Here is a 17,205-nt window from a genome sequence, read left to right as displayed (position 1 = left end):
ACTTACCCAGAGTTGGGGAACTCAACGTAGAATGAAACCTGTTTCTCCTGTTGGGCCAGATATCCCACTTACTTGGGCAATAAGTGCTCTGATATCCATTTTGCTACTCCTGACCTCACCTTTCAGGTCCTCCAATAGTGGAACCAATGCATCTAGGCATAGGCCGCTCATGTTGTATCTAAACGCCTTCTCCCATTTCCGGTATCTTCTCATCCTGTACAGATTATCTCCCACTCACACTAAATCACTTAATGACCTCTGATAAATGGGCCAAGATATCAGAAGCTTATTAGAGGATGCCTGGGTGGCTCAGCGGTTGAGCATCTGCCTTTGGCCCGGGGCGTGATCCTGGAGACTCGGGATTGAGTCCCACATCGGGCTCCTTGCATGGAGCCTGCTTCTCCTCCCTCTGCCTGTGTCTCTGCCTCTCTTTCTGTGTCTCTCATGAATAATAAATAAAATCTTTTTAAAAAATTACTCTAAAAATAATAAATAATAAAATTAAAAATTTAAAAAAAGCTATTAGCTACTTTTACTTAACCACCCAATGATTTGGGTTGAAGAGAAAGGAGCAGTGCATTCTCTTTAGCCTCTGGTCATGTGTTCTTCATTCTACAATCCCTTTATTCAAATTGATTCAATATTTTATGAACACTATTAATTCCATCCCTTAGTATATGAGAACTTTTTGAAGGATACAATTTTTTTTCCATTTAATCAAGTTTGACTTAGTTTAACAAAGTGATTAACTTTTCATATTTGCCTCTGTTTTACCTGCCTTCCAGCCAACTTACACCTCACTGGACCTTAATTTTAGCTGGAAATATTCATGTTCCAATACTTTATGTTCTTTACTTATTTGTACATACTGTATGATTTAATATTCAAGAATAGGCCAAGTCAATCTATGATAATAAAAATCACAATAGTAGTGCCTGAGGCAAGGGCACAAGAGAACTTTCTGGAGGGTGATAGAAAGTTCTATGTATTGATATGGGTGATGCCAACTTAGGTATATGTGTATATTGTCAAAATTTATCACACCAAACACTTTAAAATAGATGCATTTATAACAATGTATCCAAAAATGTTAACATCAAAAAGATAATTATTTAGGGGTGCCTGGGTGGCTTGGTCAGTTGAACGTCTGGCTCCTGGTTTTGGCTCAGGTCATGATCTCCTGGGTGGTAGAACGGAGCCCTGCATCAAGGAGTCTGCTTGAAGATTCTCTCTCCCTCTTCCTCTGCCCCTTCCACTCATGCTCTTTCTCTCAAATAAATGCATAAATACATAAAACCCTGGGACAACTGGCTGGCTCAGTCAGAAGAACATGAGACTAAATCTTAGGGTTGTGAGTTCAAGACCCACATTGGGTGTAGAGATAACTAAAAAATTAGAATTAAATAAAATACCAATTTCTACTTGACAGGAATTGAAGTACATCTGTTCTTTGTCCAGGAGTTGGGGAAATCTAGGGCTGCTTAGGTAAATCACAGTGACACAGGACCCTGGGGAATGCAGAGATCTTCTGAAGGAAGGCGGCTGGTCCCAAACACATATAGACTGCCCTTTTGTGTTCTGATCACCTGAGTGGAAGAAAAAAACTACCTGTCAAGCAAAGTCCAAGACAGTGGGAAGAGGAATTCTTTTAAAAGTCGTACTCAGGGGGATCCCTGGGTGGCTCAGCGGTTTGGCGCCTGCCTTTGGCCCGGGGCGCGGTCCTGGAGTCCCCGGATCTAGTCCCGCGTCGGACTCCCGGCATGGAGCCTGCTTCTCCCTCCTCCAGGGTCTCTGCCTCTCTCTCTCTCTCAATGTCTATCATAAATAAATAAATAAATAAATCTTAAAAAAAAAAAAAAAAAGTCGTGCTCTGGGGCATCCCTGGGTGGTTCAGTGGTTTAGCGCCTGCCTTCGGCCCAGGGCATGATCCTGGAGTCCCGGGTCGGGTCCCCTGCATGGAGCCTGCTTTTCCCTCTGTCTACGTCTCTGCCTCTCTCTGTGTGTCTCTCATGAATAAATAAATAAAATCTTAAAAAAAAATAAAGCAGGAATGGAAAGAGTGTGTTATGTGGGCACCTGAATTCTAGTCCATCATGGTGAGTTTTATATTCATTTGCTAAAAATTAATATTATCAGGGTAATTGAGGGCAAAGTTCAGATCTGGTATTTTGGCCATCCTTCAGTAATTTGGAATTCTTAGAGTGAAAAACATCTAAGGGAGCCCTTGTGGGAATGACAGAGTACAGGAACATAGACAACTATGATGAAATGAACTTAGATTTAGGTATTCTTTCAGGCTGGGACCTAAGCAGATAGAATTCTCAATAAGAGGGACCAGGCAGCTATTAGGGCCCCTGGTAACCCACAGCGTTGAGAGGAGTGTCTCCAGGTAAAACGGGACTACAAGTTAAATTTGAATTCCAGATAAATAACTTTTTTTTTTTTAGTATAAATATATCTCAAGTATTGCAGGGACAGACTTACACTAAAAGTATTAGCTATCTGAAATTCACATTTAACAGGTCACTCTGTATTTTTATTTGCTACATCTGACAATCCTAGGTGAGAATTACATGGGAGTGTGAGCGATAGTGGGGAATGAAGCATCTAATAGTCCAGCCGTCCTACAGGAGGCAGGAAGGGAACAAAGAGGTGAGTAAGAGGCACCTGGGTGGGGAAAGAAAGATGAGAAGACCAGCTTTTCCTTTCTTTGTCCCAGCCGGTGACAAGCAGTCTGCTTGAAGATATATTCTATAGAAGCAAAGGGACTTCCATTTAGAGATCTAGAGAAAGCCACAGAAAACAGTGAAATGAAAAAATACAGGAGAATACCAATGAGTAAATGCAGTAAATCTTGAGGATAATCTTGAATTTCCTCTTATCATATCTATTTCATGGTATTTCAAAATTCCCTAAAGCTCTCTCTCCTGAGGTTTGTTCTTTGTTGGCAATTTTCCATCTGACGGGTGCTTCCAGAGATCCCACATTCACAACTTGCATTCAACCAGAAATTGATATAAACAGAAGACAATTATCTAGTCACTGATGGCAGCTAAAAATAGTTTGTGTTGCTATCAGAGTATTGTCAGTACACTCTTATCAAATGAATTGTTATTAAGGTAACCATGATAATTTGTTGTAAATAACAGTATCATATGAAGGGTTTTCAGTAGTTTCTGACAAGAAATGTGATGTAAAATTCAACCACATAAAAATAATTACCCCTGTCTGCTGTTAAGTTAAAATACAGCTCAAAGAGCAAATACTTGAGAAATCACTAAGGACTTTAATTTCTAATACAGTAGAGACATTAATTCATTTTTTAAGAGACCAGGTCAGCTGGACTAAAACATTACTTGGTATCAAGTTTAGTTCATATTCAAAATACTTAAAATCGATTATTAAAACAGATTTCTTTTGCTTTCTATGACTGCATCAGAACAGAGAATGTCATTGTTAGGTGCCAGTGGAATTCTCTGACAATTCTGCTGTTCATATGACTGGCTGGGGCAGAGTGGCGTCCCAGCCTGGGGGAATAGAATGGGCCTCCACCTCCATGAAATAGGTTCCTTTGCAAGTGGTGATGGCAGGTCTTCCCAAAGGTAAGTCCCCTGCCCAGACTTGTTGCTTAAGATGTACTGTATTAGTCTTTTTTTTTTTTAAACCCCAAGATCAAGATGCATGCTTTACCAACTGAGCCGGCTAAGCACCCCTTTTACTAGGTCTTTAAAGGTAAATTATTCTTATAGTTTCTTCCTGTTTTCAGTGACCTTATCTTCAAATCCAAAGCTGCATTTTTTTCTATCCTCTGCTCCAAACCTGAGCTGTCAATTGCTATTATGTTTTTATTCATATATATATGCCTATTACATAGATAAATATTTTTTTTAATTTTTTATTTATTTTTGATAGTCACACACAGAGAGAGAGAGAGGCAGAGACATAGGCAGAGGGAGAAGCAGGCCCCATGCACCAGGAGCCCGATGTGGGACTCGATCCCGGGTCTCCAGGATCGTGCCCTGGGCCAAAGGCAGGCGCCAAACCGCTGCGCCACCCAGGGATCCCGATAAATATTTTTATATGATTTTTTTAAAGTATCATTCTCTGCAAGCTCTTTTGTAACTTTTTTCACCTGACAGAAAATGAAAACTTCTTTGTGTGGTCTTCTACATCTTCCTGGTGTACTCTAAATCATAATAATGTAAATTCATAAAGAGAGGTAGCCAAGTTAAGCTACAGCATGGTTGTATACCATAAAATACTACTTGCAGAGCTGTATACTCATGAACTCCTCCAGGCTTCCTTGTGTTCAGAAGGAAATTTGTGTTCCAGGAAGCTGTCACTCTGATAATATCTATTGGCTCAAATTAGGGGTTATGTCCTTTGGCATTTAGTCTTGTTGTGGCAGGCATGGTCAGATCTTTGAAGAAGTGGGTCTTTTCCAAGTTAGGCCCTCTAATACCCAACTACTAAAGAAATAAACTGTAGTCAGACCAAGTTTTTGAAGAGAGTCTCAGGAAGGATTGCTGCTTTACACAGATAAAGAGCTCTTTATCTTTTAAAGCAAATCACATGACTCCTTTTGTTCCTTGACACACCAGGGGAAGTTTATATGAGGATATGAGTGTCAAACAGTTGGTGCTTTATAAGCGTCAGTAGACTTTTTATTCCCACCCACTGCCATTGTCCCCAGAGTGTCCAACACCACGCATGTTTTGGTTTCGTTTCTTAACCTCTTTTTTTTTTTTTAAGATTTTATTTATTTATTCATGACAGACAGAGAGAAAGGCAGAGACACAGCCAGAGGGAGAAGCAGGCTCCATGCAGGGAGCCTGACGTGGGACTCGATCCCAGGTCCCCAGGATCATACCCCGGGCTGAAGGCGGTGCCAAATCGCTGGGCCATTGGGGCTGGCCCTCTTAACCTCTTAAACTTGGATCATTTTCACCCCCTGTGAGATGGCCAACCTAGGCCTTTTAAATTACTAAAAGTGTTCCACCTTCAAGATTGCAAACTTCCAAGTTCTTCATTTTGATCACAACTCTTTACCTGCCCCACTCTTTCATCCTGACTACCAGCTCCTTGGTGTGTTCTTAGACCCATCCCTTATTCACCTAAAGGCCTCTATTGCTCATCCTCATCTGGGTTTACTTACCTTCCTCCCCATCCCACTCTTTTTTTTTTTTTTTAAGATCTATTTTATTTATTTGAGAGAGAGAGAGAGAGCAGGGGGAGGGGCAGAGGGAGAGGATCTCAAACAGACTCTGCATTGAGCAAGGAGCCCAATGTCAGGCTCAATCTCACGACCCTGAGATCGAAATCGAGTTAGATACTTCATTTCCTGAACCACTCAGGTGCTACATCCCTCCATCCCACTCTTAAAGCATTCATCTTAGAGATGGGTTTCAATAACACTGCAGATTCTTTCACTCCCTTCATCTCCTGCAGTGCCTTATATAAACCTCATTTTGAATAGCCCCAAACTATTCCACTTCATTCCAACACACCAGTATTGCTAGAAAAGTCATGAAATTTTACAGCTAGAACTTCAATTGAAGATTCATGATTTCATCTTTCATTGAATTCCCATTAATTTCCTGAAGGACTTCTCTCAAACTTTGCAGTCTGAACTTGAAAAAATAGTTTATCTCTTGGAACTTCCATTTCCTTTTCTGTTAAGTGAGGAAGATGGGCTGGCTACAGCAGTACTTCTCAAACTTTAATAGGTATAGAATCATCTGTGATGTTGTTTAAAATGTAGATTCTCATTTGGGTCTGGTGTATCTAGTGATGCAACGCTGCAGACCATATTTTGAATAGTATTTTAAGTAGCAGCAAATGAGCTGAAGCTTACTTTAAAAAAGTAATACAACAACCCTCATGAGTCTAAATCCTGAGTCATAACCTCGCCATTCTCACTGTCAGCAGATGACTTAACCAGGATCTACAAGCCATCTGTAATGAGCCTCTTCCTCAATTTTTGCCCTTTCCAGTAACTTTTCTGTCCTGACCCTTTCTCTCTTTTCTTTTCTAGATTGCTTTTTCTACTTGCCTCTATTCTGTCATTCTATCCCTTCTTGGTGACTTGAGACCTTGTTCTCTTCAGTTAATTAATCCCTCTCCACTGGCTCTTTTCCCATCTGACTGCAAATACTTTTAGGCTGGTAGCCTGACAAAACCATGCCTTGTTGGGGTTAGTTTAACAGACAAGTATCTCAAAGGAAGGTGCCATCTCTACCCTTGGTTTCTTTCCAATTCCATATATGTAGCTAGGCATTTCTACCTGGGTGGCTGGCAGACCCTCAAACCCAAGCACTTTAGAAACCGCTCATCTTCACCCCAACAGAGCAACTTCTTGCCATACTTTGTTATTTTTTCTTATTCCTTCCCCCCTCTTACTTGCATACGTATCCAATTAGCAAATTGTGTTGGTTTTTACCTTCAAAATATCTATTTGGGTTAGTCAATTCTTGACTGCCTTTCCAAAGGAAAAGTTCTTTTTTAAAAAAGCTTTGTACTGAAGATATTCATAACAGTGCTATTGATAATAATAACAAAATTGTAAATAAATGCTCAAAACAAGGAAATGAAGAAGTAGGTGTAATTTTAAATGTTACAGAATGTTAAATTTCTATTTTAAAGATATAACATTTTGCTGAATCCAAAATGTCAGATATTTCTGGGTGTTAGAATTGTGGATGATTTTTACTTTCTTCTTTTCATCTTCTACATAGTCTGAAACTGTTACAATGTATGTGCCACATTCCACAGAAGCACAAATGTACTAGATATAAAGATTCCCAGATGAGTGTGAGGCACATACCACATAGGCAGATTTTACAAAGAGAATGAAGGAGAATCTGCCTCACAACCTCAGGCCCCTTAGCCAGGCCAAAGATATAAAAGAGTCAGAGGAGGGAAAAAGATAAAGAAGTTTCTTTGGAGAGCACCTGTGCTCTGAGTTCCTTGGGTGCCCTCTGACCCCAGAACCCCAAGAATGATGCCTTAGTAGAAGGACTTGGGAGATCCTCCTGCAGTATGGCTGACCCAGAGTGCTGGTGCCTGGGAAAGCTGAAGCTTGAGTCTGCCTGAAAATATAGATGACAGAAGGGTTGACAAGGGGCATTGGAAAGGAAACTGGAGAGGATTCTGGCTTGGAAGATCTGATGGGGGCCAGATATGGGAAAGAGAGGGTCGTTTTGGACTAGAGGGGAACTTCTGGATGTCCAGGGGGTTCAAGAAGGAGCTGCAATTGGTCGCCTACATATAAAGATAAATGGACCCAGCAGAGAACCATTGATGGACCTAGAAGAGTGGCCAAGAGAAGCAGCATCAGCTTTAACCATCTGTCAGGCTCGCCAGAAACACCAGCTTTAAACATCTGCTAGGCCTAGAAAGTATTAAGCCACTCATTTTTACCTACCCTCTCTATTCTAGCCCTCCACTGCCCATCCTCCACCTTGGCTAGGGACAATTTTGAGCCAGGAGTGATTAGGAGGAAAAGCCAACCATGCTCCCAACCCCTTTCCACTAGAGGCTTTAACCTGAAACCAGCTTAAGCTTGGCAGATTAGAAATGATGCAGTGATTAGAAATGGTGCAGTGCTGTTTGGAATTTTTATTGTTTTAGAACTGGATATTCTAATTTCTGGAGTGAGAATGCATTTGTTATTTAAAGTGACCATAGCAGTGCATATCATCTAAGGAACAGAGAAGCAATAAGACCTGTCAGAATTTTCAAGTAGGGGCAAGAAATAGTGGGAGAGGAAGAATCATATTGTAGTTTAACCACAATCTGTTCATCATGCCTGTTACCAGAACCCAGATGCCTGCTTCCATCATTTTTTGCCCCCACAAAGGTAACCACTATCTAATCTTCTAGCAGTATAGATCCATTTTGCCTGGTTTTATACCTTATAAAAATAGAATCATTCAAGTTGTACTCTTTTCCGCCTGGCTTCTTCCTTTCGATAGTAGGTGAGGTCCATGCATAGTGTTGCATGTAATTGTAGTTCATTCATTTTCATTATTATACAATGTTCTGTAGTGTTAATATGCCACAAATTATTGATTGTACTGTTGACAGGCATTTAAATAGCTTCCAGTTTTTGCCTATTACAAGTAGCGCTGCTTTGAATAGTATATTACTTTCAACAATTGAGGGATAGTGATTAAAAAAAATCTCTTGCAAATATTCTTTCTCTTCCATTCTCATTACTACCACCCCAGTTCAGGATTTCAGAAACGTCTTCTTGGACTATTAGCAACAGCCCCCTGATTGATATCCCCATGTGTAGTTCATCATAAACATTGCCACCAGGTTTATAGTTCCAGAACATAATTCTAATCATGCTGCTTCCCTAACTCAAAAACATTGTATATCTCCCCATTGCCTTTCAACCAGAGCCTAAGTTCCTTAGCTTTGGCATTCAAGGCCTCCTCCCTGCATTTGTATCCTAATCTAGAATATTTGTGAGTCTTAGTCAAGCTAGGCCATTGCCATGTCCTAAACACAGGCTCTTTTTTTTCTTCCCCTGCTTCTTTTCATGCCACTCCCACTCCATGTTGCATCGCGGTACCACTCACGCTGCTCATAACTAACATGCCTCTCAGAGTTCTTGCCCTCCTAAGCTGAGCACAGATAAACTTCTTCCAGCAGGCAGCTTACCTTTCCTATGACCCAAGGTAATTTCCCATTTACAGTGGTCTGTTGGACTCTACCTTATGTATCATGAACTGCCTCATGTTAGTATGGCTTTTTTTTTTTTTTTTTAAGATTTTGAGAAAGAGAGAGCACAAGCAGGGGTAGCAGCAGAGAGAGAGAGAGAGAAGCAGGATCCCTGCTGAGCAGAGAGCCCAATGCCAAGCTCAATCCCAGGACCCTGGGATCACGACCTGAGCCTAAGGCAGACGTTTAACCGACTGAGCCACCCAGGTGCTCCTGTTAGTATTGGTTTTATTCATGTTTCATCTTCTCCACTGTGGTGGGACCCCTATCTGGTTCATCTGTGTGTGTCCTAGAGCAGCCAGCCATCTTCTTACCCATAGAAGGGGCTCAATACATGTTTGTTGAATGACTTTGGAGAAGTTGTTTGAAAATGTCTTCCTGATTTTTACCTCTGATTCCCACTTTTTTTTTGTATTTAAATTTTATTTCCTTTATTTTAAATAATTTTTATTGGTGTTCAATTTGCCAACATACAGAATAACACCCAGTGCTCATCCCGTCAAGTGCCGCCCTCAGTGCCCGTCACCCATTCACCCCCATCCCCCGCCCTCCTCCCCTTCCACCACCCCTACCTAGTTCGTTTCCCAGAGTCAGGAGTCTTTATGTTCCGTCTCCCTTTCCGATATTTCCTACCCATTTCTTCTCCCTTCCCTTCTATTCCCTTTCACTATTATTTATATTCCCCAAATGAATGATTCCCACTTCTTTGAGTGAATTCCCCTCAGGCTCCCTGATAATTTGAGCTGGCTAGCTCAAGAATATAGTTTTTGGTGTCTGATGCTTTGATTCTCAAGAAATAATAATTTCTCAATGCCACCCTCTGTAATCATTACCATTTAGACCCCCCCCCGTGTCTAAAATATTTATGTATTAGGCATGTATTTTTCTATGAACTGTGATGACTAGAATGAAATTTGCTATACCCCTGTAGGACATCATTCCAGAATTTTTAATCTTTTTTTTTAAGATTTTATTTATTCATGAGACACACAGAGAGAGAGAGAGAGGCAGAGACACAGGCAGAGGGAGAAGCAGACCCCATGCAGGGAGCACGACAGGGGACTTGATCCGGGGTCTCCAGAATCAGGCCCTGGGCCAAAGGTGGCGCTAAACCACTGAGCCACCCAAGCTGCCCCAGAAATGTTAATCTTGAAAATGTTTTAGATCTGTTGTCTGGTTGATTTTTGAAAGTTGCCTTTGTTTCATCACTGTGGACAATTGCACTCTGGGTGAAGTTTGGGGATCTCAGCTAAGGTCCATCATGTCATTTCAAAGGAGAAAATCAGACTGGAGCACTCTCTTGCTTTCCCATTGATAACTGGCTTCTCAAGAACTAGTTCCTAAATTAGTGACTGAAGATATTGGTTATAATGATCAGAAATCTCATTCGTTTGTTCTCTTCCCCATTACCCCACGAGAGCCTGGTTCATTCTGAGCATCAGAGATGACTTACTTTTGTGGTAAGAAAATAGGAATTAGTGGAAGCCAATTAGGAAACCTCAAGGAAGAGGAAGTGTCTCTAGGCTAAAGGGAAGGCTGTTGAGTCTTATTTCCTCTCTGTTCTTAACTCACTGTCTTGGTGCCTAGCCAACTTCTATAACTCCCTTTCCCCACCTGAGCAGGGGACTGGAATAAGGGTAAGGGGGAGGGTGATGAGCAGAGTGAATAAAGTTAAATAACATTCATAAGGACCCCAATATGATAGGCATGAACATTTTACCAATGAACTGATTGTTGCTTACAGTTGCCATCCCCCTGTCCACAGCTGTGGGTGAGACTGAGTGTGTGTGGGACAAGGTGGGTAAGAACTGGCTGCTCTCCAAGTTAAGAAAATAGACTTTCACTTCTGAACAATAGCGGAGTGCAGTGCAGCTTGGTGTAATACTTGGTTTCCTTCTGTACTAGTGAAAGATTGAAGCAAAATAGCCAACAGCCAATCCTAATTCACCAGTGGCCCCCCACCTTCACAGAGGGAGAAGCTGAGTTCAAGTCTACTAGGTAGCTTATTTTCACTGTAGTGGTTAATATTTTTTTCTCTGTGCCTTAAAGGTGGGTACACCATGCTTACCTGTTTGAGAAAAGAAACCAAGGTCATGGTCATCAGGCAGTCTGTGGCAAGGCTCAGATTGTAATTCAGTGTTTCTGACACTCAGAGCAGAGCCTGACCATGTTTAAGACTCCAACCCCTCCCTTCCCCTTCTGATTTTTCACTGGAACATTGCAGTTCTCTCAAGCTATGAAGGGCTTCCTGTGTTATCATGCCTAAGGGGAAGTTGTATGTTAAAAACCACCAACGGTTAAGCCCAAGCCAGCTGGGGTCTTCCATTGCTTCTTCCAGTATTCTGGGGAGACCCATGAGAACTCTTGATGTTTCTCAAGATCCTAGGGTTCCAGAAACAAGAGATCAGTTGAGCGCTCGGTCTTCATTTCAGTGGAGTTTGGGAAAACAAGAGAAACATCAAATATTATAAGAGGGTACTACTGAAGTTGTTATAGCTAAAAATCAAGGGTGAACTGAAAACTAAAGATTCTGGTTCTTTTTTTTTTTTTAAAGCATTTTATTTTTTTTTTAAATTTTTATTTATTTATGATAGTCACAGAGAGAGAGAGGCAGGGACACAGGCAGAGGGAGAAGCAGGCTCCATGCACCGGGAGCCCGACGTGGGATTCGATCCCAGGTCTCCAGGATCGCGCCCTGGGCCAAAGGCAGGCGCCAAACCGCTGCGCCACCCAGGGATCCCAAGATTCTGGTTCTAAAAAAAAAAGGCTTTTGCTCTACAGAATTGCGGGGGCGGGGTGGTTCCTGGGTAGTTTTAATTAAATGTCCTTTGGGTTAGGCTGATTCAAGTTAATTCCCTTTCAAATCAAAGGACAGTATTCTCATTACTGGTGATGATTTAATGGAATCCAGGCACAGAATTATATTGACTGGTAAGGAAAGAAGGGAGCATAAGGGAAATGACAGTTGTGTCATTGCTCTGTTCTGTTGACAGACGTCATGTTGTACCCACCACTTGTACTAAAGAAGAGAGAACCACACTAGATGTTATGGGCAAGGGGGCAGGGGAGTGTTGCTTTGTTGGCATCTGATCAGGTAAAGGATTTGAAGGGCTTTCACACATGCTTCATGTAAGTAACAGAAGCACACTTCACCCCATGTTTGGTGCTGTATTTGTCCTCTTTTGCCCATAAATTATAGAACTGGGGTACAGAGAAATCACTCTTCTCTTCCTCAGAGCCTCACAGAATGACCATTCCCAGACAGCCAGTCATAGCTACTGGGGTGCAGGAAGAGCTGCAGCACTGAGAATACTATGAGAAAGGTACAAATAGGTAAAGCTACAAATTCAGCCAGGTTCTTTCCCTCAGCCCCCTGAGGAGCACTTGACTGGTAAATGTGGCCAGGGAGCTGGGCAGAGATCTACTTCTCTCCTACTGTTCACCCAAGCTGTTATATCCCTAGCCCCATCCTGGCCATCATTGACCCCTGGGGTCAAGAAATCCTAACTCTCCTAAAGTACTATATTACCAGTGTTTATGGCTAACTCAGAGCATTGTGTTTCAACAACCACTAATACCACATGGAAACACAGACAAGCTTCATTTTTTATATTCCTTGGCTCACTGAACTGCCAGCAGAGCAATTTAAGCTTAGGGCTAAATTCTTATCTTGCCCTTAAACACCATGTGATTCAGCATGCCTGCAGTCACTGGGAATCTACGCTGCCACTTTTTACCTTTGCCTTGTGGGTAACCCCAACCTTCCACCTACCTCCACCCCCAGGGGAGAATGTGGGCCTTGCCAAATGGAGGCCCCCAGGAGATTTTCCAAGACTCACAAGATGTCAAGTCATCTCTAAAATTTTTCAAAAAACCAGAAAGTCATTTCAAAAAGTCTACCTTGGTGGCCCCACAGAGAGGAAGATGAAACTTTCCACACAGACACAGCAAGTCTGCCCCCATAGGCCTGTATTAAAGCTGCAAGAGCATTGACGACTCTGGTGAAAGCTCCCCAACACAGGGGGAAGTCCACCTGGTGAGTAGGTTAGCTGCTGCTTCGTACCCAGTGGCACATATTCAGTCTGCTTCCAGGGGATTTCCCTCAGCAGTGGCATCAGCAAGGGGTTTGTCTTTCTGAAAGATTTCCCAGAGGAATTCATATGCCTATGTGGAAAAACATCAAAATCTAAGATAAAATCTCTGGACTTTTAGATTTTTGAAATTTGGATTTCTCATTTATTCACAAATCTCTTCAAATAAAGAAAGATAAGCATAACAGAAAACTCAAGTCATGAGCCTGCATATTCACTGAGTGATGCTAGACATTGTTTGGCATTGAGGACACACAGGAGAGCAACATAGATGTGACCACTGCCCTCAAGGAGTCTGATGTTATCATTGTTTTCCAGTTTGTTTGAAAAATAAGGCTGATTCTTTCCAGCAAATATCCTTAAGAGTATTAAAATGTATATACCATCCAAAGCCCAATGACTCTTTTGGGCCCAGTTTAAATGCAACCTCAAAAAGGGATCAGGATTTCTCTGAACATGTGAAATTCTCATGGCCTACAGTGTGTATGATTTTAAATATCCCATCACTGCATGGCAGTGAATACTCAGAGGTGCCTATGGCAGTCATATCTACATGGGAAGGAAAGTATTGTGGCTATGAAAACATTTCTCAGTTATTCCCTTTCTTTTTACAGTTTTCTGTTCAATTTAACAGTCATTTACAGAACTTGAATGAGCCAAGCCTCTTACCAGAGGTGTTAGAAGATACAGAGGTGAAAAGTACCCAGCCTCTGTTCTGCTAATCTTTGGTGAAGTCTAGACACACAACTCTTTAAGTTAAAACATATAATTACCAATATTTGACCATTTTGACCTATAAACATGGCCGTTCCATTTGGTTCAGGCTAATAAAAGATTCAAATTATGTGCATTGGACATATAGAGGGGAAGAGATCAATTGGTGGACTTAAACTTCTTAAAAGAGGGGATGGAGAGTGGGATCCCTGGGTGGCTCAGTGGTTTAGCGCCTGCCTTTGGCCCAGGGCGCAATCCTGGAGTCCCGGGTCCCGTGTCAGGCTCCCTGCATGAGCCTGCTTCTCCCTCCTCCTGTGTCTCTGCCCCCGCCCCATCATAAATAAATAAATAAATCTTTTTAAAAAATCATGAAAAAAAAAGAGGGGATGGGAATGAGTGGTCCTCGAGGGAGGAATAGGAGTATGGGGGAACTAGGAGAACTTGAGGAGTGATGAGGCAGTGCTGTTCAGAGCAGTGCTATGGAGTATTCCTGGGAAAGAAATAGGCAGATGAAGCAGAAACACAAGGCTGAAAACATAGGTACAGGTCAACTTGTAGAAAACTCTGAACTCTAAGCAAAAGACTATTCAGTAGCACAAGTAAATCTGGACAGAGAAGCAACCCAACGAGATCTTGCTCCACAAGAGAATTATTTCAAGAGTGTGGATCAGCAAGAAGAGACTCTATTGTGCCAGATGAGGCAAACTGTGAAAAGGCTCTAAATTCAGAGTGGCATGGGAAATGAAAAGCAGATATATTCTATCCCATAGGAATAATCAACAGGATTTGGTAACCGACCAGACAGGAAAGCAACAACAGCAACTGTTTCATGAATACTTGTTATATGCTAGGTACTGTGTTTAGTGTCTTCTCATTTAATCCTCACAGCAGCCTCCATAAAGCAAATCTTATCCAAATATAATAAATAAGGGAATCCAGGCCGAGTTAGGGAGTTTGCCTAAGGTCACATATCTAGTACACAAACTGTCGCAAATGGCATTTACATTCATTCAATGGCATTAAAATAGAAAAGGATGCATTTTTTTTAAGATTTTATTTATTTATTCATGAGAGACACAGAGAGGCAGAGACACAGGCAGAGGGAGAAGCAGGCTGCAGGCAGGAAGCTGAACGCAGGACGCAGGACTCGATTCCGGGTCTCCAGGATCAGGCCCTGGGCTGAAGGTGGCGCTAAACCACTGAGCCACCCCGGCTGCCCTAAAAGGATGCACTTCTAACCCTTATGCTATAAGAGATTCATTCATTCGACTAATATTCATTGAATACTTGATGTATGTTCAACATTATTCAAGTTGCCTGAGCTATACTAGTGAACACAAAGATTCTTGCTCTCACGGAGCTTAGTTGGAGGGAGTGGAGGGGGAAGGGGACAATATAGTGAACAGAATTACAAACTACAGAACAGAAAAGAAAAAAGCAGAATAAAGAAAGATCAGGATTATACAGGGACAGAGTAAGTTTTGGAGAATTGAAGACTGCATCAAGGTTTTGGCCCTGAGGACTTAAGTTGGTACATGGGACAGGAACTGGCTTGGTGTGAAAGAGATGAAATGGTGAGCTTGGTTTTTGTGTTTCAACAATTTTATTTTTTTGAGAGTGAGAAAGCATGCGTAGGGATGAAAAAAAGAAGCGGACTCCCCACGGCAGAGAGCCCAAGGCAGGGCTTAAACCCAAGACCCTGAGATCATGACCAAGGAGAAGGCAGACACTTAACCAACTGAGCCACACATCAACTAACTGATGAGCTCTGTTTTAAACACAATGGGTTTTAAGGTACCATGTGTCTCAATGTAAAAAAAAAAACAAAACAAAACAAAAAAAACAGTCAACTAGATAAGACTGTGCTCCATGGGGCTCCTGGGTGGCTCAATCAGTGGAGGGTCTGACTCGATTTAGCCTTGGGGATCAGATTTAGCCTTGGGTCATGATCCCTGGGGTCTCTGGGTGTTAGGATTGAGTCTTGCATCCAGCTCCACCCTCAGCAAGGAGTCTGCTTGGGATTCTCCCTCTCCTTCCCTCTCTCAAATCAATCAATCAATCAATCTTTTAAAAAGAGAGCGTGAGGGACACCTGGGTAGCTCAGTGATTGAGCATTTGCCTTTGGCTCAGGTCATAATCCCGGAGTCCTGGGATCAAGTCCCACATCAGGCTCCCTGCATGAAGCCTGCTTCTCCCTCTGCCTATGTCTCTGCCTCCTTCTCTCTCTGTATGTCTCTCATGAATAGATAAATAAAATCTTTAAAAGCAAATAAATAAAAATAAAAAAGAGAGAGAGTATGCTCCAGAGAAGGATCCAGCTAGAGACCTAGGTTTGGGACACACCAGCATAGAGGGGGCTGTTGAGGCAGTCCATCCTCCTTAGCAGCCTTACAGAGAACTCTTTATTATTATTCAGGCAACGTCTGGGAATTACAATATACCAAGGTAAGTCAGAGTGTGGGAGGGGAAAAAAAACACTGAAAATGTCAGGAGGAGGTGGTCCTGAGGGTAGGGACCTGAATCAGAAGCAAGGGACAACTTTTATCAGTACGCTTGGAAATTAGCTAGAGCTGGAAGGTACCCGGTGTGCCAGAGATGCTGTTTGCATTTAGTATTTTCTTTAAGTTCTGGATTTTTTTTTTCAGGTTGATAAAATAGAAGTTTATTTTTAAAAAAAACATTCTTGAAAATTGGGAGCTTCCTTAAACTCAAGAGGTTCTTACACATTTTTCCCCCTTTATATGCAAAATGAGTTTAGGAAAAAATATGTTGAAAAGGTAAGAATCCCTATTCGATATTACCTACAGCAGGCACTGAAGTGCCAGAAACATTGGCATAACTGGCCCTCCTAGTGCACAAACTATAAGGGGGGGGGAGGGGGAATGACACCGGCCTACAGTCATGTTTTGCGTTTTTTATTGGTTAAATAGAAGTGTGCCTTGGGGAAAAGTCAAAATAGGCAATTTTACAATTTGAAAAGCCACCTGCTGTTCTCCCGGGGCTACCCAGTTCGCTTGGAATCACTCCCATCAGTTCATTCAACAACAGCCTCCTATACGCCCCGTCCCTTCTGTTCTTCATTATCAATCAAGGCAACTTAACCTCCTATTCCTCCATTACACCCATATTTCCTGTTCCATTTCTAAGACAAACTGTTGGGGCAGCTGGCCAAGAGGGTCTTGCCTGGCCAGCCAACCCTGCTCTTTGCAGTGCCTACCAGAACCCGCTCCCTTCCGTACCTAAAACGAACGGTTACTGCCGCAGTCGCTGCAACTCCTTTTCCCCTGTGGCAGGAAGGAAAAGTGGGTGAGTACAGAGCAGATTAGGAACAAGGCCAGCAATCTAGACCCAAGCTGGATTTACACGTCCCAAAACTAACGACAGACTTAAATACGCCATCCATTTAAGTCCCACCGGTAGGCCGATCACTAGTCTGGGCGCCCAGAAAGGTTCTTAGTCCTCGCCTCGGTCAATTCACTCGCCAGATGAAAGCTCTAAACCGCCTCAACGCCAGTTTCACGGGGCTTCTGCACAGCGCTCAGCCGAGGGGCCGGCGCAAGCGCACACCGAAGGCCTCCCGGCCCTCCCCACCCCCAACTAGGGGCGGGGCCTCGGAGAGCTCTCCGCGCCCGCCCGACGCTGGAGCCGGGAGTTCGGCGCGCAGGAGCGGATG

General features: G+C 42.5%; 1 long non-coding RNA gene across 1 annotated transcript; it reads right to left on the bottom strand.

Annotated features, from left to right (window-relative positions):
* Nucleotides 1-11,491: 11,491 nt before the first annotated feature.
* Nucleotides 11,492-17,105, bottom strand: LOC129499482 (uncharacterized). Its single transcript, XR_008662388.1, has 3 exons — nt 16,947-17,105; nt 16,772-16,816; nt 11,492-12,891 (listed from the first exon to the last, which is right to left on the bottom strand). It is a non-coding gene; the product is annotated as an uncharacterized LOC129499482 (long non-coding RNA).
* Between the last annotated feature and the right edge of the window lie 100 nt (nt 17,106-17,205).

Source organism: Nyctereutes procyonoides, unplaced genomic scaffold (genome assembly GCF_905146905.1).
Source record: "Nyctereutes procyonoides isolate TBG_1078 unplaced genomic scaffold, NYPRO_anot_genome, whole genome shotgun sequence".
NCBI classification, from domain to species: Eukaryota; Metazoa; Chordata; class Mammalia; order Carnivora; family Canidae; genus Nyctereutes; species Nyctereutes procyonoides.
This window is presented reverse-complemented; position numbering and strand designations above follow the sequence as displayed.